This window comes from Acomys russatus, chromosome 25 (assembly GCF_903995435.1).
Source record: "Acomys russatus chromosome 25, mAcoRus1.1, whole genome shotgun sequence".
Classification (NCBI taxonomy): domain Eukaryota; kingdom Metazoa; phylum Chordata; class Mammalia; order Rodentia; family Muridae; genus Acomys; species Acomys russatus.
Genome location: NC_067161.1, coordinates 31,181,017 through 31,206,816, shown reverse-complemented (window position 1 = coordinate 31,206,816; position 25,800 = coordinate 31,181,017). Strand labels below are relative to the sequence as shown.

General features: G+C 47.4%; 1 protein-coding gene across 1 annotated transcript in view; it reads right to left on the bottom strand.

The window, feature by feature from the left end:
* Window positions 1–9,723, bottom strand: part of Rasgef1c (RasGEF domain family member 1C) — a 73,126-nt gene extending 63,403 nt beyond the window's left edge. Inside the window, exon 1 of the mRNA XM_051167961.1 lies at window positions 9,671–9,723. The gene's annotated coding sequence lies outside the window, so the exon portion shown is untranslated. The remainder of the gene's footprint in view (window positions 1–9,670) is intronic.
* Between the last annotated feature and the right edge of the window lie 16,077 nt (window positions 9,724–25,800).

The following is a 25,800-nucleotide window of genomic DNA, read 5'->3' as shown; positions in this document are numbered from 1 at the left end:
CTGTGTATATACACGCATGCATGTGTAGAGGCCAGAAGCATCTGTGGAATTGTCCTCCTCTACTGTGCTTTGCCCTGTTCCCTTGGAACATGGTCCTTCAGTGAACCTGAAGCTCACTAACCCTGGTGTTCACCTTTTCTGCTAGGCTGTCTGTCTAGTGAGCACCCCAGGCCCGACTTGTCTCCACCCTGAAATACTGTGGTATTTCACACATGCCAGCCATGCATGGCTGTGCTTTCTTTACATCGGTGCTGGGGACTCAAACCTGGGTCTTCATGATTATACAGCAAGCAGTCTAACCCACTAAGCCATCTTTTCATCCCTATTAAGGCACTTTTTATGAAAAAAATTATACACACACACACACACACACACACACACACACGGTTATGGTAAATGACAGCTGTTTTGATAGAGGTATGACAAAATCAAGCTATTGGTATATTTTGTTATATGGGACGTTAAAAACTCATTCATCTATCAAAACATTTTCTCTGAGAAGTAGGCATCTCTAAACAGTACATTGTATAGCTGGTTTTTCCATTTTACAAAAAATGGTGTTACCCTCTATGCACTACTTTGTAATCTAACACGATGTATGTGCAATTGCATTGCTTCTGGTTGTTGCTATGGCAAGCCAGGTATTGTAACTCACACTCATAATTCTCCTGTGGACAGACGCCGTGGGGGCAGGAGCACTGCCTTGCAAGTAAATGCAGCAAGAACCAATTTCACTAAGTGGTTTCACACCCCTACTCAAAGATGCTAAGGGTCTCCGTCACCCACATCCTTACTAGTATTCAAATTGCCAGACATACTGATTTTTACTGTTAGAATTTCTTAAATATTTGATAGGATTCACTGTAGAAGGAAGGCTCCTGGGCCTGATATTTTCTGTCTAGGAAAAAAATGCAATTATAAGTTCAATTTCTTTAATAAAATAGCATTGTGCAGGTTTTCTCTTTCTTGTTATTTTTGATAAGCTGCAACTTTCAAAGCATTTGTCTATTCTACCTAAAGTATCAAAGTCTTGGTATATTTCTAAAAACACCTTGCTATCCTTTCCTCGTGTGTGTGTGTGTGTGTGTGTGTGTGTGTGTGTGTGTGTGTGTGTGTGTAGGTAGGTAGGTAGGTCGGTGTACATGTGTGTGTGTAGGTAGGTAGGTGTATGTGTGTGTGTGTGTAATTAGCAATGATATTGCCCATATTTATTCCTGACATTGGTGATGTGTTCTTTCTCGCTCCTGCCCTTCTCTCTCTCTCTCTCTCTCTCTCTCTCTCTCTCTCTCTCTCATCAGTCTTGCTAAGAGTTGACCAATTTCATTAACCTTTCCCAAAGAGGATTTCTCTACCATTTTTCCCACCTTTACACATGTCCATTTCTCATAAAACAATGCTCACAAGGACCCGGCACCCTGCACAGTGCATAGCAGGGAGTAGGCACTCAATAAACACTCTCTACTGCAAAGCAACAGTGAACTGTAAGCATTTTCCTGCATCACTCAGGCTTCCCGAGACCCAGCATCAGCACCAAACATACAGCCAGATGCTGTTGGCTGGAGGCTGACACTGATGGAGTTCCCTCCAAATCTATAATGGAAGGGCCAGGTCACATTCTCCATGGCCAGCCCAACCTCCTACGTCTCACCAACCTTCCTTAGTCTCTCCGGAACCATGGCGCCTTTCCTAGAATATCTCAACCTAATTAAGGCATAAGAAGGATTTTACCTTAGACACTCGAGAGTACCCATGTTCCCAGAGACACACCATTGTGAATCACACAACTGCTGGGTGCAGAAAGTACTGATCCTGAGCAGAAGAAGAGAGACTGATAGAGTGCTGATCAGAGCAGTGCTGCCTTCACGTGGTGGACTCAGGGTGGAAAGGACGGTGTCTGAGAGTTCTTAGCAGTTAATTTCTTCTGTTCTCATACTTCTCCTTAATCCTTTTGGGGTGTCTGCCCTCTCTGCAGCTTTGGCATTTTAAATCAGAAAAAAGAAGCCCTGTTTACATGGTCATGATGCTGACAGTCTTTTATCAGATTCACAGAACCTAGAATACCTGCTGCCCTGCCTGCGCACCAGCCCTCAGATGTGGCAACACATATAAAGCACAGCTGGAGCTAATGTGCCCACGAAGAAGGAGGAGGATAACAGGGGTGACAAAGGGGCTGGAGAGATGGCTCAGTGGTTAAGAGCACTGCCTGCTCTTCCAAAGGACCCAGGTTCAATTCCCAGCACCCACATGGCAGCTCACAACTTGTCTGTAACTCCAAGACCTGACACTCCCACACAAATGGACATAAGTTAAAATTAAATAAAATATTTTTTTAAAAAAGGGTGACAAAGGCTGGGATGTTGGCTCAATTTCCTTAACCAATATATTTTATTACGAACTTGTTAACCGAGCGTACGTCACTTATAACCTGACTAACCAAAACATTAGGAAAAGAGGATTAAAGAATAACAAACCTGTAAGGATATCAGTTCCGAGGAACTATTCTCCTGGCGTGATCAGCAGGATTTCTTCTGCTGGACCTGGAGTAACCAGGACTTGGAACCTCAGCAGGAGCCAGGAGCCCCAAAACCTTCCCTCGAGCGGTTCTCTCTAGGAGCGTCTCGAAGTGCAGCGATGAGCAGCCAAAACTATCCCAAGTCTCCAAAGGCCCCGCCTCCAGTTCTGGGCTCATTTATAGATCTCCTCCCAGAGTCTGTTCACGGGATCTTTTCAGCTGGCAAACAATCAAGCTCCCGCTCGAGGCGGTTTGTCTTCTAGTGGATTAACCTCACCTGTTCTCACAAGACCGTTCAGATCCCACACTTGGGAGCATAACAAAAACAGGTTTATCTCTCCTTCACTGGGAGGTGGTGGCACACGCCTTTAATCCCAACACCAGGGAGGCAGAGGCAGGTGATTCTCTGAGTTCGAGGCCAGCCTAGTCTACAAAGTGAGTTCCAGACAACTAAGGCTACACAGAGAAACCTTGTCTTGGAAAACAAAACAAAAAAGAAGACAAAGACCCCTGAAGTCATCTTTCTCTCCCCTAGAAAGCAAGGGTTCTCAACCTGTGGGTTGTGACCATTTTGAGGTCACGCGCCAGATATCCTGCAGATCAGATATTTATATTATGATTCATAACAGCAGCAAAATTACAGTTATGATGGAGCAATGAAATAATGCTATGGTTGGGGTCACCACAGCATGAGGAGCTGCAGTAAAGGGTCGCAGCACGAGGAAGGGTGAGGACACTGCTGCACCCTTGGACCACAGGGGTCTGGATGCAATTTTGAGGAAGCAGCTTTCTGTTTTCTTTAGGAAATGCTTTGACTATGCCGGATTCTATCGTACTAATGCGTATCTCTTGAATATTGGCTTTCAAGTGGCATACTTATTCCAGTAACACTCTTGACACACTCAATAAAAATAAATACCAAGCAGTAAGACTCAGAAATTTTTTTTTTTCAAGGTAGATGTAGACTCGGTAAACTTTTTTTTTTTTTTTTGAGACAGGATTTCCTCTGTGTAGCCTGGACTTGCCTTGCAGATCAGGCTGGCCTCCAAATCACAACCCACGGGCCTCTGCCGCCCTGAGTGCTGGGACTAAAGGTACGTGCCACCATGCCTGGCTTGAGTACACAATTCTTTATGAAGTTTTCACAAGTACTGAGGCTGATGATGTCTCCAAGTCCCCATAACAACATCTTACCTAGTTTAGGAAGAAATTATAGTAATTTACAATCAGCCAATCAGTCCTTCAAAGAATCAGGGGCAGAAAAAGATCAAAACCAGAAGCACTCACTGGTCATGCGCTCTTCTTTATTTATTTATTTATTTTCCAAGACAAGGTTTCTGTATGTTATCTTGGCTGTCCTGCACTCACTTTGTAGACCAGGCTGGCCTAAAACTCACAGCCATCTGCCTGCCTCTGCCTCCCGAGTGCTGGGATTAAAGACGTGTGCCACCACGCCTGGCTTCAAGCACTCTTCTTAAAGAACTGGTCACAAGCTAAGCTTTGTCCAAGCAAGGGATGACACAAGACCCTCTAGCTAAAACAGATGTTAGCAGCCTGAAATCCAGCACCACAGTGGCCCATCTCTATGGCACCCACACAGCATCCCTCTCCTTCCAGCCCTGGAGAGTGGGTGGGAACTTTCACTTTCCGCTGCCTAGTAAACCACATCAGGTGATAGGAAATTGTGTCCATGATTATATGATGTCACCGTTTGCCAAGTTATGTTTTGCTCTGTTGGGATGTTGCCCTGTGATCTTTCCTCACTGACTTAGTGGAAGTGGTCATGGTGAAGGCTCCCACATGACAAGGAATCGGAGGTGGCCCCTGGAAACTGTGGGTGACCACGGAAGGTTGAAGATGTCCTCCAAAGTCTGTGTGTTGATTTCATCCCCAATGCAGCAGTGTTAAAAGGAGAGGCCTGGGTTGGAGAGATGGCTCAGCAGTTAAGAGCACTGGCTGCTCTTCCAGAGGACCTGGGTTTAATTCCCAGCTCAATAAATAAAATAAGTTTATTTATTTATATCACACATGGCAACTCACAATGGTCTATAACTCCTACTCCAGGGGATCCATGAAGGGGCCTAATGAGAGGTGAGCAGGTCAAAGGGCTCCATTCTGGCCAGGACCAGCTCTGAGTGAAAACGAACACGTGCTGCTTTAATCCAACCACCGCTGACAAGTTGTGACACAGCTAACCAATACAACCACATTGAGTCGGAATGCATCATGGCCACGTGGGATTGGTTTCAGGGATGCATGGATGGCTGAGGGCTAAGACTCAGGCGTATCTACCCCTAATACAACTCACTGTCCCTGAAGTGCCCAGGAGAAATAACTGCTACGTGAATACACATGCTTCAATACAAACACATTTCTGATAAAATAGGAATGAATAAATGATACTCCATTACACAGTGTCAGTGTGTCCCTCAGAGGCCATGTGTCACAATGGCCTGTACTCATGTGGCATATGCACATACAGACACATAAACAATAAGTAAATACCCCCCCTCCCCCAGTTCAGTATTGAATCTTGGATGCCATGGGCATCTTTAGCTTGTTCTAAGGCTAGTGAAGATGCAGGCTTTAGGGGAGTGTATACTGCCTGCTGTGTGTAGAGATAGGACCCAGGGGCTCGGCATGATGGCACAGATCTTTAATCTCAGCATTTGGGAGGCAGAGCAGGGAGGCCTCTAACTCTGAGGCCAGTCTGCTCTACATACTGAGTTCCAGGCCAACCAGGGCTACACAGTGAGACCCTATCTTTAAAACAAAAATAAGGTAAGAACACAAACAAACAAACACGGGTGTTCAGCCCTTATGAATGAGCTGTCATGCTTGTGGGATGGGATAGGTACCTCTAGAGTGAGTCACTAGAAAAGTCAACTTCTCTCTCTCTCCCTCTTTCCTGTCTTTCCTCCTTCTGCCCTGGGATGGCCAGGCACAATGGCTCTCACACATGTAGTCCCTTAATTGTGGACTCCCAGCCTTCAGACCATGAACCAAATGCACAGCTCCCGTTTGCAGTTCACTTGGGGTTTGGTATTCTGTCCCAGAAGCAGAACACAGACTAAGACATTTCCTTCCTATCTCCCTCCCCACCTCCCCTAAAGCTTACATCTCCATCAGCCTTAAACAAGCTAAAGATGCCTGTGGCACACAAGATTTAATACTGAATTGGCGGGGGTGGTGGTGGGATTTATTGTTTATGTGTCTGCAGGTGAATATGCCACATGAGTACAGGTGATCGCACAGGGCAGAAGAGGGCACTGGATCCCCTGGAGTTGGAATTACAGGTGTTGTGAGCCACCTGCTGTGGGTGCTGGGAACTGAACTCGGGCCCTCAGCTCCTAACTGCTGAGCTGTCTCTCCAGGCCCAACTGAAAGTATGTGGCTAACTTAATTAGACGAAAGCAGCAAATACCTAAAAATTAGTAGAGAAAAGTGAGACTGTTGAATTTGTAGATGACAGCACACCCAAGCTGTCTACAAATCACAGTCTACAATCTCAAGACAGGCAGAGAAACCAATCACAGTAGAAAAAACATAACATGTGCAGGGGGAATCACCAGTTAGGAGATACAACGGAAAGAAGAGATATTTATAATGACAACAAGCCAGGTGGCACTCTCCTGAATAAAGAAACATAGAAACCCTGTTCAAGGGCAGCTTCGCCATTGGAAGGTGGCCTTGAGACAGAAAACCGTCTATGACTCAACTGCATAAAGATACCAGTTTTCCAGAAGCTAAGATAGACATGTAGAGCCGAGAAGAAAACTAAGCTGTGGTATGTTGACACTGCAAGCACAAAGACCCTAGTTTCATCCTTGCAACTCATTTTTTAAAGCCCAGCACAATGGCATGAGATCACTCCCCCACCCCCAAAGACAGGGTTTCTCTGTGTAGCCTTGGCTGTCCTGGACTCACTTTGTAGACCACGCTGGCCCTGAACTCACAGCGATCCTGTCTGCCTCTGCCTCTGGGGTGCTGGGATTACAGCCATACTAGGGAGACAGGGCCAAGGCAGATGCTTGGGGCTTGCTGGCCAGACAACCTGGCCTAGTTAGCAAGCTCCAGGCTTGTCTCAAAAACAATAAGATGAGCCGGGCGTGGTGGTGCATGCCTTTAATCCCAGCACTCGGGAGGCAGAGGCAGGCGGATCTCTGTGAGTTCGAGGCCAGCCTGGTCTACAAAGCGAGTCCAGGACAGCCAAGGCTACATAGAGAAACCCTGTCTCGAAAAACCAAAAAAAAAAAACAAACCAAAAAAAAAACAAAACAAAACAAAAAAAAAAAACAAAAAAACCAAAAACAAAACAAAAAACCAATAAGATGGAGGGCACCTGAAGAATGACAAATAGGGTTGTGCTTTGGCCTACACACCCACATACACTTATGCACCTGCTCACAGGAACACATACACACTCATGTACACACCAAAACCACCCAACTCCAAATATCATCAACACTACGGAATAGCTAGGAAACCTTTGAAATAAAGCGGCAGCAATGGGATACACAGTGAGGGGAGACTTTTTGTTCAACTCTTCTCCCCTGTATGATGGTCCTGGTTACATTTTTTTCTTCCCTTTAGATAAAGATAAATAAAAGAAACAAATACTTTAATTAATTAAAGATAACTACAACCTCATAAATGTCTGTAACTTCAAGGGATCCAACGCCATCTTTTGGCCTCCACACAAGCATATCCACTCACACAGACACATGCATGCAACACACACCTATAAAAGATATCTTTCAAAAAGACTGAGGAAAAAAAAAAAATCAAGAGCCTGGAATGAAAATCAAAGGTCCACCCACAGAACACAAATAGCGTACAGCCACATGGTGGAGTGGTGTGTAGTAGGGGAAAAGAACTGGAACGGTCTCTACAGACGGTGAGAATTGATTTTTAGCACAGTACAAAGCGGATACAACAATATACTAATACACTGTATAAATGGCTTGTTTGTTAAAAAGACACATGGACGGGTAATCTAGGAAGTATTTCAAATGGTTACCACTGGCAGGGAATAGAGACAAAGACACAGGGATGGAACTGTACTTCTAAATAACTTCTAAATATAGCTTTATATAGTTGTGACCTCTGAGCCATTAAAATATTTTACAGATTCAAAAATTAAATTGCATCATGAAGTCCAAGGATGTGCAAAAACAGGCTGAACACTAGTAGAAACGCACAAAACCAACACTATATCAGACTGAAAACGACCCTGGGTGCACACTCATGGACATCTGAAACTATCGTAACAGTTTGGGTTGGCAGCAGTTTACACATTTAAGTCTAAAACGATCTGTGTGTGTTCTAGGGTTTAGCAAACGATTAAATATACAGATGATTTGGGAATCAGGTTCTCACCGTGACGGAATATTAATTTCTAGCTGGCGAAATCTAGACTCGATAACACCAGGGCGGCCACGGACACACCTAACAGATAGTGTCTAAGCCCTGCAATTTACACTTAAGGGAACAGAATCTAGGTTTGGTCCAAGTACAAATAGGAGTAAGCGCTAGACCAGCTCTCAACGACACATAATGACAAGTCAGAAGGTTCCAGAAGTTGGGCCTAGCCCAAGCACCCAGTGTCTCACTGGACCTCAGTAACCTCGCCCACACTCACGCGCCCCCTCCTGGAACGGAGTGGGACAGCACTTGAACGAAAAACCAGGCTCCCTTAGCACCTGAGCTCCTCAACTCGCTATCAGCCTCCAGTTTTGCTAGGAAGAAGGCCTTTGAGTGGCTGTCCCGCCAGCGGTGGGCGGTCGGGCGGCACAACCCGCAGCCTCTCAAATAGCTCTTATTTCCCTGACCTCTTAGGCCAGTCTCCGTTCTCTCTGCCTGGCCACTCCGGCCCTGCTTGTTCTCTGCCCTCTGCACCAATAAAGCCTTTCCTTCCACTATTTAAAGGCCAAACTTCTGAGGCACCCAGATGAACATTCAAGCCCCGGTTCCGCTGACTTATCTGGTTCCAAGCCCTTCCCATCCATGACCTGTACTGCCCCAGGGATGTTGCACCTGTTTAGCCCTTTCCCGTAGACTCACTCTTCATTTACTGCACAGAGGTCTCTAGGCAGCAACAGACACCTTCTCCGGCCAGGACTAGGCTCTGCCCCCCAACCTGTCAATCTCCACTTCACTACTCTGTTTTAGGGCTAATCCTTTTACTAGAGATGATTTTCTGAAACGTCTGTACTGTGGTACATCCTCTCACACCAATGTTAGGAGCAGCGCTCAGGGCACACAGTAGGTGCATTTTCAGGGCACCTGGCAAGGTGGCTGAAGGACTAGGCTTGGAACCTGGAACCTCGCCTCTGTCACCTCATGGCCCTGAGACAAAACAAGTCCTATCATCTCCCTGGGTCTGTTTACTTGACTGTGAAGTGGAAACACGGCCCTGGCCATCAGGTGGGTCTTCCCAGGAGCCTTCCCGGACTCTCTTACCTGTTCTACAGTCGCAGGAGGCAGCTAGGGTGCAGGGGATCCCACCACCTAAGCTGCTGGGCAGACAGCAGCGTTGAGAGCACCCACCTCTCTCCAGGGCTCCTCTGTCTCCATCTTTGAGCCTGCCCCCCACCCCACCCCTGCCACTGCTTGAGGGACACACCCGGAGTCCCAGCAGATGCTTTGACCCTACAGCCCCTCATGGGCACACTGGTCCTCTGATTCCCACATCACAGGTCAACCTTGTTGTGCCCGTTTCATAGGCAGGGAAACTGAGGCCCATGTAAGAGGAGACTCTGGGCCCAGGCTGGCTTTTCTGCCACTAGCGGGTGCAGGGAGGTGGTCTCCCGCTAGCGGCGGGGGGGCGTGCCTTTCGCTGGGCCTCCAGCCGCTACGGGGCACCTCCACCCCGGGACCCGCGCCCACCCTGCACCGTCAGGAGATGGCTGGGAGTGGGGATGCCCTCGCGAGGTTCGGCCCCGCGCGGTCCACCTCCCCACCAGGCTCGCCGCGGCTCCGGTCACGCTCACTGTCGCCCGCGCGCACCTTGCCCCGGGTCAGCCCCGCGCGTGCCCGCCCGCGGCCCGATCCGCCGTCCCCGCCCACACCGCTGCCGCGCCCCACGAGCGGACCTCGCCGCGCCCCGCACGCCCTTGTCCGCAGCGCAGGTGTCCCACCCGACTGCGCGTCACTCACCGGCTCCCGGCGCTCCAGCAGCCCGGGTCCGGCCCATCGGCAGCGCCCGCCGCGCCCGCCGCAGTCGCCGCACCGTGGACCGGGCGCTGCCCGCCCGCCCGCCCGCAGCCCTCCGCGATCCCGCGCGCAGCCCGCCCGTGTGCCTGGCTGGCCGGCCAGAGCAGCGCGGTGCCCCCTCGCGGCCGCACGGGGAAGCGCGGGTGGAGCCGCCCGAGTCCGCGCCACGCAGCGCTGCCCGCTGCTCTCCCTGTGGTCTCAGCTTGCTGCCTTGTCCAGCAAGCCTCTCCTCTGCTCCTAGCTCTCGAGGTCAAAGCCGAACGTCCAGGCATGCGCTCGGGACCCCCAATGTGGCTCGCTTCTCCTCCCTTGGAGGAAATCCCGAGTACTACAACTGCCCCTACGGTGCCGTTCGCAGCCTGGTCCCTGAGTCCTCTACACTCAAACTGCCCTCTGGCCAGACCTCTTCCCTGAACCAGCCTCTAGTAACCTGAAATCCAGGTCACACTTGCCTCAAGGCTGAGTCCTGGCCTTCCACCTAGGCTTTCCTACAACAGCCACTGAACTTTGGGTGGTCTGTGTCCTCGAGTCTTATAGGCATCGGGCGGGTATCAAAAGGGTGGCGAAGACTGCATACACCCTCCTCCCTATAGTGAGGGACTTCGCAGAGAATCAGCCTTATTTCATGGCGCTGGAGACACTGGGGTGCTAGAAAGGTAAAGGGGGGGCACGACAATTTTAAGGGAAAAGGAGCCTACGCCAGACCTGGCGACCTTCTCTGGCTCCATCCAGGAGTGTCTGTCTCACTGTTGAAGTCAGATCTGTCTTCTGCTTCGGTAAGGACCTCCTGATGAACCGTGGCAGAAACCCAACCCAGTTCACTCAAGCAGAGTTTATTGGTTGTTAGAACGTAAAAAAGTCAAACTGTTGATTTCTGCAATTGTTAAATCGCGGGCGTTGAATCTTTAGCAGGGAGAACGCTGGGAGCCAAGATGGAAGGGATAGAGTAACTCCTGAATAGGGTGCAGAGCTGGGTCGTGTCCTCGAGTGTGGCCCTAGGCACAAGTTTTAATCCCAGCTCTGCCCAAAGCGTTCCTTCCCAGCAGGCCCTCCACTGTACTGGCCCTGATTCCTAAGGAGCACCATGCTTTGGTTGTCCACACGGCATCGGCATCTCCCATTCACAGGGGTCTGGACCACAGGGTGGTCATTGAGACGGGATGGGAGGGAGAAGCAGGCGGCAGGAGCCAGTGAGGAGGGGCCAGGCAGAGAAGTGAAAAGTATTGACCCCCTAGACAGGGTCAGTGAATGGGGCAGATCCAAGGTGGGGGGCGGGCACTTTCCAAGGAAAACGCCACAGGGGTTGGTGATCCAGGGTAGGAGACCATGAGAGGAGTGGGGCTTCCAGGTTGGGGGGATGTGGGGGGGGGGTAGTTTCCTATGGGGTCGTTGTGAGGATTGCTAAGGAGCCCTTTTCCCAGCAGGTTGTGAGACTGTGTAGGCAAAGGTCCCAGGAGGTTCCCAGAGGTCGATAGGCTAGTGAGTGCATCTGGGGTTGGGTCTTGAGGGGTCAAAGAAGGAGCCCCCCCTTGGACAGCATGTCTTCCTCAGGCTTGTTAGAGATGCATCAGGCAACTCAGGAAAGAGCCTGACAAGCCACAAGGTGGCCAAACAGGATCACCAATAAAATGCAAGAACAAAAAGGACAGAACTCTGGACTCCAGCCAATATATTTTATTAACAGAACCCATAAACTGTCCATTTGTGAGTCTGGTGAAAGCCCTCCAAAGTTACTACAAGGGCAGAGCACTAGGAGAAAGCCACCCTATAGTCAGCCACAAGGAGGTGTGTGTGTGTGTGTGTGTGTGTGTGTGTGTGAGAGAGAGAGAGAGAGAGAGAGAGAGAGAGAGAGAGAGAGAGAGAGAGAGAGAGAGAGAGAAGACTGTGGAGAAGGGGGGAAAAAAGAGGAAGCCAGTATGTGTACACAGATGCAGTATGAGCGTGCACGTGGTAAGTGTATGCAGTATGTGGTGCATGGTGGAGTGGTGTTCTATGTGGTACACATGCATGCAGAACCCATGCGTGTGATATGTATGCCGTACGTGGCACATTTGCATGTTCGTTCTATGTACATGACCATGGGTGGCATGTGTAGCATTGGGTGCATGCGCGCGTGATACGTGTGCGGAGTAAGTGTGGATCTGAATGTAGGTGTGATGGGTTCCCAGCACCATCATGAGGCTGGCCGCTAAATAAAGGATGTATCACAGATGGGACCCCTGGCAAGGAACCAGAGATAAGACTGAAGGTTGCTGAGGTGGAAGGAGATTCCAGGGAGCCAGGGCTGGAGCAGGGAGGGAGGGACAGCTTCATAAAGGATGCATTGTTAGGATGGTGACCCTCATGGCTAACTAAAGCCTGCCTTCCAGGAGAGGCTGTGGGAGCTGTGCTGCCTGCAGATGGTTGAGATTACAGAGGGCACAAAACGGGCCTGTTACAAAGTACCTACTGGAACACTCAGATTCTTGTGGGTCCCACATCAAACCCAGTCACCTCCCTCCTCTACCACACAAAAGCCACAGGCAGCAGCACCTTTATACAGTTTGTGCCCTGTGCCTGAGGTTGTCCTGCAGGGTCAGAGAAGCCCCCGGGGTCCCTGCTGGGCCATGGCTATTTGCACATCTATGGTTATAAGTAAAAACAGAAGCACTGAGGTGCTGTAACCTCTGAGTGCTAGACATTGGCCCCCATACTTCCACATGAAGCCCTGCTGCCTTGTGAGGAGCAAGGCTGACTGCCTCTTACTAGGGCTTGACTGCGGAAATGCTTCCCATTTTGTCGGACTCTCAGTCCCCAGCTACAGATGCTGCTTTGGAGGCTGCGGCATCGGGGAAGGTAGGACCCAATGGGAGGGTACAGATCACTGAGGAGTTCGTTCACTGAGGAGGTTATTCTGGTACCCTCCCTCTGCCTGCTGTGAGGTGAAGTTCCTCCTCACATACTGCAGGCATGATGGTGCTCTGTCCAAAGACATGGGACAAAGTGACCGTGGCCTGAGGCTTCGGAAACCACGAACTGAAATGAGTAATCCCTTCTCTTTTGCTGTTGGCTGTTCTCTGTTCGTGATGAGAACGTACACTAAGAAAAGTGTTTGCTGTAGCTAATTCCTACGGCGTGGTCTTCAGGCCTTTGGAAGTGGTGGTGGTGGTATTTGAAGACTTCAGAAAAGCAGGCTAGAGAAGTTCTAAAGTATTTTATGCTCATCGGAATGGGTACTTTGGGTGGGAAGTCGGGAGATCAGGAGGACTCCAGGGGGGATGGAGACAGTGAGGACTGCCTCTGAGGCTTCAGCCAGGCAGGAGCACAGTGCTGGGAACTGGACCAAGGCTGCTCACGCTGCAGTCTGGCGAAGAACTTGTCTATTTCTACATCCTGGGACTTTATGGGAGACAGCTTAACGTTAACAAGACAAATCTCTCTCTCTCTTTCTCTCTCTCTCTCTCTCTCTCTCTCTCCCTTCTTCCCTCCTCCTTTCTTTCTTTCTTTCTCCTTTTTCTTTTGGAGACACTGAAAATTGAACCCAAGGCCTTGTACATACTAAGTAAGTACCCTACCACTGAAATGTATCCACAATCCTTTTTCCCCATTATTATTATCACTATTATATATTATTATATATATAATTATTATATATTATTATCACTAACTTCCTCAGGCTAGCCTCAAACTTGTTTGGTAGGCCAGGAATCCTCCTGCCTCAGCAGCCTGAATAGCTGAGAAGACTGTGGAACCAGGTCTGGCTTGCCATAGGAAATGTGAACACAGCACATACACACATGGTGGCATGGACATTACTAGCTGCTTTTGGCCAGATTCACAGTGAGAATCAGCAGTAAAAAGAGATTTGGAAATATGCATCTTAGCCAGGCATGATGGGGCACACCTTTAATACTAGCATCCAAGAGCTAGAGACAGGAGGGTCTCTGTGAGTTCAAAGCTAGCCTGCTCTTCACAGTAAGTTCCAGGATAGTCAGGGGTACATAGAGAGACCTTGTATCAAATAAATACATAAATAAATAAAGATGCCAGGCAAGGTGGTGCACACCTGTAATCCCAGCATTCCACGAGGCAGAGGCAGGTGGATCGCTGTGAGTTCAAGGCCAGCCTGGTTTACAAAGCAAGTCCAGGACAGCCAAGGCTACATAGAAAAACCTTGTCTCAAAAAGAAATAAATATTAAAGAAGAGAAAATTTAAAAAGCAAGTAATAAAGAAAGGTGGAAAGTGTGGCATCTAGTCACACAAAGACTCATGTTTAAAGTTGAGAACAAAGAAAGTAAGATTGCTAAAGAGGTTTGTGCATTAAAAATAATTCAAACACTCTCATCTTGAAAGCTATGGTAGAATCCCAGTCTGGTCCCGAAAGGTCCCCCCATCTATTTGTCTGTCTATCCACCTGTCTATCAGTGTCCATTGTCTGTCTGTCTGTCTGCCACAAGGTGAAGGTGCTACTGCACTATAGTGCTCTGCCAGATGCACAAGACCAAGTAAACCATGAACTGGATCCTCAAAACCTTGATCCCAAATAGACAATTACTGCCCTGAAGTTGCCTTTTCTTCCCCAGGGTATTCTGTCATAGCATGGAAAAGGGTGACTAATACAGCGACTCTGAGCCATTAAATGTTCTTATGCTTGTATTCAAAACCAGCCCTGAGCCATACAATGACCAACAGCAAGGCCTGTGCCAACAATCTCAGATTGGAGCGCTCCTTTGCTCCTAATGGCATTAAAGGGCTCATAAAAATATCAGCAAAGGAAGGGAGGGGGCCGGAGAGAGGAAGAAGAGGAGGGGAAGGTTTCATGTTTTAGTGCTTTTGTGTGTGTTGGAGCATGGAGGTTAAATTCTCCCTAATGTATCTGCTGAGTTCTGTTGCTATGGGCAGGGGTGGGTGGAGCCTCTCTTCTCTCAGACATTGAGAGAAAGTGCAACAGGCACCGCATGCAAGCCATAGAAGGGCGGTGAACTGGGCCTGAAGAGCCACTGTCATTTTTCATCTGATGGGAACCCTTAGCACTTCTGAGCCTGGCAGAGCCCGAGAATCCATCTTAGGTCCTGGCAGGAAGCCACTGCTAGAGAGACAGGAAAGTCACCAGAGACTCTGGAAGTTTTGCAGAAGCAATGCAGCCAAGTTGGAGACTATGGACACAGGGTTGCCAAAAGAAGACTGTCTCCCCAATAATACATTTGCCCAATTTTGAATGTGTGTGAGCGAAGGAAAACTCTTTCACGGGGCAAAGCTGTTTCCTACAGTTTCCTACAGGCTCCGGGAACAGGTACTCAGGTTCACTCAAACTGGTACCAATAGCAATGCTTGCCTGGACTGAAGTGGTCCATGTGTCAAACAGAAAGGAGGGAGGAGGACTGTTACCAGTGAGGGAAAACACTGCATGGAGTCTGTACTTTGTAGTGGAAGTTTTAGTGTTTTTAAAAACTCAGTTATGGCCGGGCATGGTGTCGCACACCTTTAATCCCAGCACTCGGGAGGCAGAGGCAGGCGGATCACTGTGAGTTCAAGGCCAGCCTGGTCTACAAAGTGAGTCCAGAACAGTCACGGCTACACAGAGAAACCCTGTCTTAAAAAAATACAATAAAATAAAAACTCAGTTATGTTATATAAGCAGATGTGGGAATATGGGGCAAACTATTTGCTTTGTGCAGACTCTGAGAAGGGCTCTTTGCCAGCTGCAGATAGTTTAATTCTGAGGACTCTGGAGAGGGAATAAGTACCAGAGGCAGGAAAGAAAGGGAGCTCCGAGCAAGAAGAAGGAGACTGCTGCTCCCCAGTGCTGATCCTGGATGCTGTTGATGCGTTTGATGCGAAGTTGGAGACGTCCTGACACAAAGAATGTTATTGCCCCAAGGAACCCCATGACCCTAACCAGCAGGACACAGCTAATGAGAACTATTCCCAGCAACACATGGTGGTTCACAACCATCTGTAATGTGCTCTGATGCCCTCTTCTGGCCTGCAGGTGTACATGCACTGTATATATAATAATAAATAAATAAATCTTAAAAAAAAAAAAAGAAAGAAAGAAAAGGGAGGTAGAGGTATAAAAACCCCCGTTAAAATGGATTTTTAAAAGTATTCTACAGTACTGAAACAAAAACTCATGCTGTTTAATGCACCATAAGAGAGTTAACAGGGATGGGGATACAGCCCATTTGGCAGCGCTCTTGACTGACATGGGTTCAACTACCAGCACTGAAAAGAAAAAAGAAAGAAAGAAAGACAGACAAACTATGGGAGATGTGAATATGCAAGGCTATATAACAAGTGTAGTTGTTATGAGCAGAACTGGAATGAGCAAACAAGGCCTCTAAGATAACAATGAAAATATAAAATAGAGGAAAAGAGATAAAATAATTTTTAAGAGGAAAAATGTTTCATTGAGATTTCTGAAGGGGTTGAATAAGACATTCTCAGGAGTTGAGGCCATGTACTGCTCTTGCAGAGGACCTGAGCCTGGCTCCCAGCACTCACGTTTGGTAGTACTCACAACTGCTTATAACTCCAGCTCGAATTGATCTGATGCCCTCTTCTGGACTTTGAGGGCACCCCATTCATGTACACATATGCACAACACACACACACACACACATAATTAAAATTAAAAATAAACTCTAAAAAGTAATTTCACCAAAGAAGGTATTTACATGTCACTAGATATATGAAAAAGTTCTATCTTGAATAGTCATTGTGTTATTCAGCTTCCCAATGCTGCAACAAAATATGGAACATTATCACTTCAAAGGAGGAAAGGCTTATCTTGCCTTATTGTTTCAGAGTGGCCAGCCCATAGGCATTTGGCTCTATTGCTCTGGACGTGTGATAAAGCTGAGCATCATGTAGAAACATGCAGTGGAGGAAGATGCTTACCTCATGGCATCCAGTGAGCAGAAAGACGGGAAAGAGCTGGGCTTCCAACATCCCCTTCAAAGGTGTGTCTCCCGATGACGTAACTTCCCTTCAAAGGTGTGTCTCCCGATGACGTAACTTCCCTTCATCATGCCCCACCTCCTAGAGATTCTACTACCACTTCCCAGTAGCACACAGGTTGGCGGCCAAGCCTTCAACACGCTGGCCTTTAGGAAATATTCTAGATCCAAACCATAGCAGCCATCATGGAATTGTGATCTGAGCTGCAGGAAAACGACTACACACCACTGGAACGAGAAAGCAGAGTCTGGTGACGGGAAGGACAGAGACCTCAAAGGTCACGAAGTTCATCCCCCACTGGTGCCATGGAAAGAGGAAGGATAATTTTGGAAAGTCACCAGGCTGTAGATATTTGGGGGGCCGATAATGGCCCTTTACAGATCCTAATCCCCGGAGCCTGTGAATCAGTTGTGTCATACGATAAAAGAGACCACAACAACGTAAAATTACAGGACTTAAAATAGAGAGATTAGCCAGGATTGTCACCGCTGGTTCAACTTAACCACCGGAACACTTTAGATAAGTCATCCTGGCTGAAACAGAGTGGATGTTTCAGACAGAGAGATCTAAATGCCTTGAACTGCACTGCTGGCTCTGAGTTTGCAGGGACCACCCAGAAGGACTAGAGAGAGACGATTAAGGTGGCTTTCCTTAGCTAATGGCAAGAAGTTGGAGAGCTCCATTACATAAGTACAGGAGCCAATGCTCCTGAAGGAAGCCTGCGCTCCCAGAGTCCCTCCCCACTACAGAAGCTCAGCCAGCTGACACTTTTGTCTTAGCCTACAGCAAAGACACTACCTGAGCTAACATGAGGGGTTTGGACCACAGCACTGGGAACTGATAAATCATGGTTGCTCTGAACGTGGTCCTACATTTACTGCCATTTGTTACTGAAGCAACAGAAAACTAACACAGCAATAACGCCGAATATCCCCCGACTCAGCAGTCCTGCTCCCATGGGAGAAGTGTGTCCCAAGACACACACGCAGAAATGCTCAGCACAGCGCCATTTGCCACAGCCTCACCCTGGAAACAATCCAAGCGCCTATCAGCAAAAGGCTAAGCCAATTATGCTGTCGGATGTGGCAGCAACAACGTGGAGAGACTCAGAAATGAGCACCTACCGTACCTAGCCAGTCACTCAGCACGGGGAACCGTATGGTTAGGCATGAGAGAATGATGACCTTGAGAGTCTGGGACAGGAAAGGGATAGGCGGCATCAGGGAGGAGTGTCAAGTTTCATGTGCAGATCTGGTTCCTGCCTAGACATACAGGTGAGCTCTGCTTGGAAAACTTTACTAAGCCATCCACTTGACTTCTGCCCGATTTCTAATATATGAGTTACATTTTAGGGAAAAGGCTATTTTTTTTTTTTTAATAGAAAGCATACCTCTACTCACAGCAGGCATTTGGCATCATGTCATGTGTGGATCTAAATACAATTCTTCTTGTAAGTGGGATTGAACCCAGGGACTTGCATGTATGCTGCCTTAAATGCTCTACAAACTGAGCTACACCTCCCCCACCCAAGTCTTTCTTTGACTTCAGAAGGGATCTGTGTAGAGGGTGTGGTGGTGAACACTGTAATCCTAGCACTTGAGAGCTGAGGCAGGAGGTTCGTGAGTTCCAGGTGAGCCTGGGCTACATAATGCTGCCTCAAGATAAATAAATTAAATAATCAATCAATCAATCAATCAATCAAAGCTATCTTCAGGATCAGGTGTAATAGTTTTCCCTCCCTATCTTACCCAGCATCCATCCCCTGCTGGGACCAAGGACTGATAGAGTCGTTGACCATATCTGCTAATGCTGGATTACTTGGTTGTCAGAGCAGAAGTGGTGAGTGGGACTCATGTGTGGATCTGCCTGTAGCCAAAGATCCAGAACAGAGGCGATGCTCAGAGGACATGTGACGAAAACAAATGGCATGCAGTGGAGTGTGGGGCTGAAGGATGGGCAGGATGCTTGCAGCTGGGGACTTTGGGAACCATCCCAGCACAGCTGAGGAGTCATCGGTTGATACAGACTTGCAAAGGGCTTGCTTTGACCTGGGCAGAGGCAGGCATTTTCCCAGAAGCTGTGTTCCTGGCCTCTATGCAGGCTGTTGTCAGTTTCTGGACTTGGAGCTCTGGCTGCCTGAAGGGGCTTCCTTCTACCCTTCAACTTTTTTTGTGCCTCATAGTTCATACACACACATGTATGGTGCATGTGTGCACAAGTGGATAGACAGGAAGAGGCTGTGACGACGGCCCCACCTCATCACCAAGCCTGCCCTCTTTCAGGAAGGCTCATTGCAGCAGATGAGGGGCTGGAGTGTCCTTTCTTTCCCCGGGCCCATGTGTTGGAGGGACAGTAGCTACCTCTTCTGCTAGTTCCTAACAAGCTCTGTCATCTCCAAGAGGGAATTCTTTCCTGTGCAATTTTCCTGACACTTAAAAAAAAAAAAAAAAAAAAAAAAAAAAGAAAGAAAGAAAGAAAGCTGGGCGCACATGCCTGTAATCCCAGCACTCTGGGAGGCAGAGGCAGTCGTATCTCTGTGAGTTCAAGGCCAGTCTGGTCTACAAAGGGAGTCCAGGACAACCAAAGCTACACAGAGAAGCACTGTCTCGAAAAAACAGAAACAAAACAAAACAAAAAAGAAAAATTACAAAATTAAGATGCACAACAGAATGGCACCTCAAGTGTGCTATTTTATTACAACACTTCCACGAGGACAATCCTGTTATCTTCATCTGTAAATTGTAGACACGGGGAGTCTACAATTTACTCTATAAAGCCTTTGGCTGTCCTGGACTTGCTTTGTAGACCAGGCTGGCCTCGAACTCACAGAGATCCGCCTGCCTCTGCTTCCTGAGTGCTGGGATTAAAGGCATGGGCCACCAACCAGGCCTAGCTATAAATTTTCATTTATAAGAAAATGCCTTTGTACAGATGATCACAGCTGCCAGAAGATTCTAAACATTCTCTCCAGATGCTTCTGGATTCCACTTCATATTCTTCCCCCCCTCCCCCCAAGACAGGGTTTCTCTGTGTAGCCTTGGATGTCCTGGACTCACTTGGTAGACCAGGCTGGTCTTGAACTCACAGAGATCCACCTGCCTCTGCCTCCAGAGTGCTGGAATTACAGGCATGCGCCACCACACCCAGCCCACATCACATTCTTGCACTCTAGATTTATCTATCTTATTTGCCAGGCAGGATACTGTTCCCTAAGAGCCCGGTTAAATCCTGGTGCTCTGAATGTCAAGGCTTTTGTCCAGCTTTAACCTGTTTGGCCTGTCTATCCTAAGAGCAGTGTATTCATATTTCAAAAAGAATTTGTTGATCTCCTTCTCCTATGATACAGCCAATTATTTATACATCCATGGTTGTCATTATATAGGTACTTTTGTAATCTTGTGTTTTGCTACATTTGTATTTGCTCAGGAAACTTACACCTGCTGATCAATTTGCTTGAGCCATTTGCATTTATTTTAATTCCTGGTAACAGTAGCATTTATTTATAGTCACATTTCTTTTCTTTCTTTTTCTTTTGTTTTGTTTTTCAATACAAGGTCTCTGTGTAGCCTTGGCTGTCCTGGACTTGCTTTGTAAACCAGGCTGGCCTCAAACTCACAAGAGATCCACCTGCCTCTGCCTCCTGAGTGCTACGATTACAGACACCACCCTGTCTGGCTTCTTTTCTTTTTTTAGTATTTACTCTTTTATTTATTTATTTATTTTCCTGACTGAATTTCTTTCTTCTGGTTCACAAAACAAATTTTAATTTTCTATTAGATTTACCAGTTTCATTTTATTTCTTATGCATATGAATGTTTTACCCAAATATATGCCTGTGCACCATGTGTATGTCTGATGCCTTCAGATAGCAGAGGAGGGTGTCAGAGCCCTTGCAACTGTTATTACAACAGACAGCTGTGAGCTGCCATGTGGATGCTGGGGACCAAACTCAGGTCCTCCAGAAGAACACCAAGTATTCTTAACTGCTGAGCCATCTCTCACCCACTTAAAATGCCAGGTCTCCATGTGACCCTCCACTGCCAGCAGGACCTTAGCATGTTCTCACATCCCTCAGGACTTCCTGCTTCCTCTCCACTGCTTGTGTCCTGTAGTTTCACCCCTGAAGTCCTGTGCCCAAGACAGGTAGTCAAAGTCTCCTGAATAATCGCTTAGGTCCCTCCACAAAGTATCTGGATTCTTCAGAGGTGTCTCTATGGTCAATGTGGACTTGTTTAGCTACAGGAACGCTGTCACTGTAAATACTGCATTTATATCGGCAGACACAAACATGCTTCTGTTTATAATAATCATGTATTTATATCTATATCTTTTATATACATAAGTTAACAGACATTAAAAATCTGATTGCTGGGCTGGAAAGATGGCTCAGTGGTTAAGAGCACTGACTGCTCTTCCAGAGGTCATGAGTTCAATTCCCAGCAACCACATGGTGGCTCACAACCATCTACGATGTGATCTGATGCCCTCTTCTGGCTCACAAAGTACATACAGGCAGAGCACTGTATACATAATAAATAAATAAATAAATAAATAAATCTTTAAAAAAAAAAATCTGATTGCTTACCAAAAACCAACAAAGGCAATCAATGACTATATATTAGTATAATAAATCCATGTGTGTTTGTATGTGTGCATGCATGCAAGTGCTTGTGTAGATAAAGGATAACACACATGGGGGGACCTGGAAAGGATATACAGGAATTCTTTGTTCTATTCTTTCTGCTTTTCTATCAGCTTGAAGTTACTTCAAAATTAAAACTTGAAGACTTAATGGGATCAATCAACGCAGCATAGGAATTAGCTTTGGGGGGCGGGGGCACAGCTGTGGCAGTTTAAGTCTCAGAAGGAATAACGAGAGATTCAGACAGAGAAGTGGAGCCTCTGGCGAGAGCACGCAGGTGGGCTTTAAGCTGTGCCTGTCTGAACACTGAGTGCTAAACGGACAGAGCAAGGTGCTGGGCCACCATCAAGTTGCAGCTTACCTCGGGAGCACCAAGCAGCCCTGGCTGGTGCACGTGTCGGCTGGTGACTGTCACCTGGATAGATGGATGAGGACGTCACTCTTCCTTACGCTCCCATGAGAGTCTTGTTCACAGCAAGATTATCAACTAAGGCTGACAGCGTGAAGAGTGTGACAGATGGGGCATCCCCGAGGTAAGCCCACACAAGCAAGCTTCTCATCACCAGGAGGAAAGTGTAACCGAGACGGGTTTCCGACTGTCATCACTCTGACCAAGTGGCCAGCTCTGGTGTCTGTGACAGTGGGCCAGAGAGATGCGCAATGTCTTTTGGTGTGATTTTAATATAAAGATCACATTATCACTTAAGTGCATGAGTACCTGTCTGAGCTTCAGGCATATCCACCCCCTGGTTGCAGAAAATAAAAGGAAAAAAGTCAGTGCAACCTTAAGGACGCTGCTACATGTGGCTAGAGTATGCACATCGTATGGGACAACCTGTTTTAGACTGTTTTCTGCTGCTATAGCAAAAATACACGAGACTAGGTAATTCATATAGAAAGGAAATGCATTTGGCCCACGGTTCTGGATGGTAAGGAGCACTACATTGTGCAGGCACTTGCTCCGTTTCTGTTGAGGGCCTACTGCTACAAGATATTATGATAAAAGTGCAGAAAAGGGAAGCGTGCACATACGGGTGCATGCTCACCAGGAACACAGAGGAGACCCTGACCAGCGTTGTACCAGCTCACCCTTAGGCAACTAACCTAGTCCGACACTTAACTCTGGGAATGTCAAGAGAAGGTTCACTGAAGGACTAGCCATGAGACGGGACGGCATCACCCCACTGGCTGTGTAGCTGTGATCCCCAGGCCTGAATAGTAAGAAGAAAAAGAGAAAGTGAGGCAGGCATCAGGGTTCATCTGGCTCCAGCTGCCACGCCTTCCCTACGATGGTGGATTGTACCCTCAAATTCTGAGCCAAAATACCCAGCCCCCGTTTTTGTATATCGCCACAGCAATGAGAAAAGTGACTAATACGATGTTCAGGTCACATCAAGCTGGTACCACACATTACCTTCACTGGGAATGAGAACATACTAGAATATACAACAGCTAGAAACTGCACATCAGTGTACACACTGATCAGACTCTGGCTAAAAGGACAAATGATGCTCACGGCGACAAGCCTTTGAAGGCAAGCCCAGCTGGTGCTGGCTCACAGCCGTGTCGCAGGCTCTCACGATGCTCCTGTTGGAAAAAAGCTCTCCATGGATTCTCAGGTCTTTATAAACAAAAGGGAGTGAGGAATGAGGCTGGCGAACACACACTTCAGGCCTTGCTCTCTTCTTTATGCCTGGCAAGGTGTGCTACCTCCCTCCACGCCCCTTTGGGGGGCCTCTATGGTAGGGCTGCAGGTGAAATGACCTGAGGCATCCCTTCCAACTCCGAGACACCAAGACAGAGGGCTAAAGTGGGAAACGCTCTGTCACAGTGATCCCTGGAGGAGCACGAAGTCCAGGCTTTGAGGCACAGGACCGGACCAGCTCCCAGTTGTAACATAGCGTCCCTTTTATACTATGGTGACATTTAGCTGCAAGGGGATGTGATTCACCACCCCACCACTCCATCACTGATGATTCAAAACAACAACAAAAATGTATCAAACCACTACCTTATTGTCAAAGGCAACTTTATGCCTAAGTTCTCAGTAGCCGACAGAGAATCTTCAGGAGAGTGCTGAGGATCTGATTACACACTACTTTTAAATATGAGTACCTCTACTACAAAAGACAAAACCCCTTCAAACTGTCATCCCATCTACACAGACTGTTTCAGTTAATACGATTCTGGAGCTGTCTATGCTGGAGGTGGGGGGACGGCCCGTCAAGAGAAGAGCTTCCCAGCGTAGACCTTGACACCAAGGCTGTGGCGACTATCCACAGTGATTCTGGTTCTCCTAGCGGAGAAAGGGAAGCAAGCCTTGGGAGGCCCGCTACTCTGGCCCCATGTTTCAAAAGTCCTAAGTGCTCGGAAGCAGGAGTGAGACAAGAATGGCTCATCTCGGGCACAAAACCACAAGCACAAAGGTACCATCAACGGCTTTAAGACATGTAAATAGAGACAGCTTGGCAGGTTCTCCTGGTTACATCTTGTGAGAAGACAACACCAGCAATATTCTGAGCATATTGTACAATTTTAAAAGTCAAAACATACTGTCATTATTTTGAAAACAGAGGGATCTGCAGAACCTTTTCAGTAAGAGAACTAACAACTCTTTGGATTTGAAAACACTTTTGGATGTCTGAAATCATGACACTTCAACATCTATTCGTGTTAAGTTTGTAATCAAAATGGTGATGTGAAAAGATACAGTCAATTGTCACTTTAAAACACATAGGAACTGGACATGCTGTACATTTCTCTTTTAAAATGTAGTTTGTATTATTTTTCCACCAACCAAAACGCACATAGGTATTTTATTATAAAACATTAGGCAATGTTACTTTTGAGACAGTCAATCTGAAAGGTTGCGCCTGTGCGTACTACCAGCGTGAAAACCGGAGGAGGAGTCACATAAGAACTAGGCAGACAATCTCACACACTATTAGCAGAACTCACACACCACTCAGCCCAGATGACACCAGAGTTGCGTTCTTGCTTTAGATGCAGGCCCCAGCTGTCAGCAAGGGCCTATGGAGGGCTTTCTCCTTCCAACACCAGGGCTCTAAGGAGCACAGCCTGGTTCTGACTGCAGGCCCAATGCTTGAGGCAGCCCATGTTCTGAGGCCGTCTCCTACCCGAGCTGGGTATGTTGGCCCTCCGGACCTGCGCTTGACACGGGAAACCCAGACCTGGAAGGGGCAGTCATTCCACTTTTGGCTGAAAACTAAGCCAACAACAACAAAAACTAACCTAGTGCAAATTCCAGATAATCATCAATTACCTGGTTTATAAAAATACATGTCCAAAATAGTGACTTCCAGGGTGTGTACAATATAAATTACAAAAATAAAATAGAAAAGATGAAAAAGTTGAGCACATTTTTCAGTTCTTCATCCAACATCGGCATTTGACTACAGAGGTCAGTTCGAAACCATTTGCACTGTCCCAGGACCCTGGCAAATCTGGGCTCAGGAGGGAGGACCCTGAAACTGGGGTGAGGTATTTCTTTGGATCTCTGTGGCCGGCCATAGGTACACTTGCCTAATGGAAGAGGGTCCTGGTAGACCCTGTCCACACTAGCACAGGCTCCGTCCACAACAGGCTCACTGGATATGCAGAGTAAGGGGAGAGAGGAAGCCGCTCTTCCAGGGCCCCTCGCTCCGGTCAGTGGGACAGGGTGAGTCTCATAGCAATGCTAACCTTACAGTGTAGGGCAGCTTAAAAGCTCCCTCTCTGTACTGGTCGTTTAAGGATAGCTTCAGTGAACATGCATCAGAGAGAAGAGCACTATACGATGCTGACAAGATGCACAGTGGGAACGTTCAGACCTGTGACTCCAAGCTCCCAGGGCCCAATAACCTGAAACCATAAACAGGCGTCTCTGCCTCCACCCACACTAGCATTTCCACTTTGTACCTGAAAGTGTCTATACATGATATAAAGCTATTCCTTATTTCAATATTGATTTTGTTCATAAAAGTTCCAGTGATCAGCTCAACCAATAGGATACCACTGGTACAGACAGAATCATGATTCAGATGGTACTTTGTCCATAAAAGGTCTTATCAAATTTCCTCCTAGAGCACACTCCACAGCTCTCAAAGTAACTGAACACAAGATATGAATTGTTAACAAAACAAGCTCAAGAGAGAAAACACTCCATGCGCAGGTAGCCCAGGTGTGACCATCCCAACTCCATTTCTGCAGCAACACAGAGAACCCAGCATCTTACTACGTCTCGAGTAATTTACAGATCAGGGTCTGAAAGCATCGATTTCAGGTGAGCAGTTTTAAATCAGAAAATATTCAAGAATGAATTGCTACTCTCTAGAATATTTCTTCCATATTCTTCTGAAGAATGTTCCCAGAACACTCATGAATTTCCCTTGTGAAAAGGAAATGCCTCCGCAAAATGGAAAATGACAGCAGCAAACAGGCATTGTGAGCCTGGCCTCCTGAGGGACCACATGCTCTGGTTGGACATAGCTT